Source organism: Camelina sativa, chromosome 2, assembly GCF_000633955.1.
Source record: "Camelina sativa cultivar DH55 chromosome 2, Cs, whole genome shotgun sequence".
Classification (NCBI taxonomy): Eukaryota; Viridiplantae; Streptophyta; class Magnoliopsida; order Brassicales; family Brassicaceae; genus Camelina; species Camelina sativa.
In genome coordinates, this window is record NC_025686.1 from 21,799,465 (window position 1) to 21,801,385 (window position 1,921).

Sequence of the window (1,921 nt, forward strand, 5' to 3'; positions counted from 1 at the left end):
TGGCCACCTTGGTTTGCCACTGTCGTCTCTTCCCGCTTCCTTTTACGCCTTTGCTCCAACTGCCTATCCTTGCTTGGAATGCTCTGCTCCAATGTCTCCTCTGAACAAGCCGTTGGACTGACCACCACTAATTGTGACCTCAAGTCGTCCTCTATCCCAACTGCAACCTCAACCACCTCCGCCCTCGTAGCATAGCTCCTCACTCTGCACCGAGTCCTCAGATCATCCCGTAAAGCCAACAAGAATCTCCGCACCTGAGCCAACTCTGGCTCCCATGCCCGGCCTGCATACCCCACAAGCTGACTGAACTCTGCATCCAGCTCTCGTACTGTGCGGTCCCCCTGAGTCAACTCCAAGAACCGTGCCTCCATGCGATCAAGAGCCTCCTGTGGAAAATACTTNTATAAAACTTCCCATTTTTAGAAACTTTCATTTTATAATGACATTCTATTTATGGAAACTTTCCATTCATAGCAACCTTCTATTTATGGAAACTTTCCATTTATAGAATTCCTGAGCTATTTCCTTTCCACTGGTTTCACAATTCCCAAATCCAAAGAACTCCAACTTTTATTAGAATCTCAAATGCAATAATCGTTTACAACTCCAAACGAAAATAAATAATGAAAGAAAGAAACCAAAAACTAAAACTAAGCGCCGGAATGGGCACCCGGTCCTCCCTTCGGCTGCGCCACAACCTTCATCATCTGCCTCCTTTTAGGACAGAAAGGCCTGATATGCCCCTCCTCCCCACAATGATAACACACTCGACGGTACTCCTGCGAGTCACCTCCCTTGGGCCCGCTTGCCAACACGTGATCAGTGCTCCCGCGCCCATAGCATCCCTGGCCACCTTGGTTTGCCACTGTCGTCTCTTCCCGCTTCCTTTTACGCCTTTGCTCCAACTGCCTATCCTTGCTTGGAATGCTCTGCTCCAATGTCTCCTCTGAACAAGCCGTTGGACTGACCACCACTAATTGTGACCTCAAGTCGTCCTCTATCCCAACTGCAACCTCAACCACCTCCGCCCTCGTAGCATAGCTCCTCACTCTGCACCGAGTCCTCAGATCATCCCGTAAAGCCAACAAGAATCTCCGCACCTGAGCCAACTCTGGCTCCCATGCCCGGCCTGCATACCCCACAAGCTGACTGAACTCTGCATCCAGCTCTCGTACTGTGCGGTCCCCCTGAGTCAACTCCAAGAACCGTGCCTCCATGCGATCAAGAGCCTCCTGTGGAAAATACTTGGAGTTAAACTCCCTCACAAAATCTCCCCAAGTCATATCCCGCTGCACCCTTCGTGTTGTCACCGACCTCCACCACACTCGTGCATCACCTGACAAGTAATACACTGCCAGATCCACCCTGAACTGGTCGGGACACCGAAACAAAAGGAAAAGATCCTCCATCCGCTCTCTCCATTCATCCGCTACACTCGGATCTGTACCTCCTGAGAAATATCCCGCTCCTACTCGCTGCAGCTGCACCATCATCTGCACATACTGAGCATCCACTACCTCGGCTCCCGGCTGCACACCTGCCTGCAAACCCGCCATATAACAATTATATGTACATTTCATATAAAATTGAATAGAAACTTCATTATTTATTTCAAATTAATAATGCATACATAACCCACGCAATCGCATGGGCTACTTTCTAGTATATATATATATATATATATATATATATATATATATAGTATATCTTGTGGCGGTTAAGTAGTTTGGTTTCTAGTTTACAACAATATTATCGGATGTCCCCGAAGGGACTCTCGTTTACAACAATATCAAGTAGATATATAGGCCTTGATTGGAGACCTGTGAAAAGCGGAATTGATAAGCAAACAGTCAAAAACGCTTTTTGTCCACCAATCAACAAAAACAAAACAATTTGTGTTTTCTGAAAAAAAAAAAAAAAA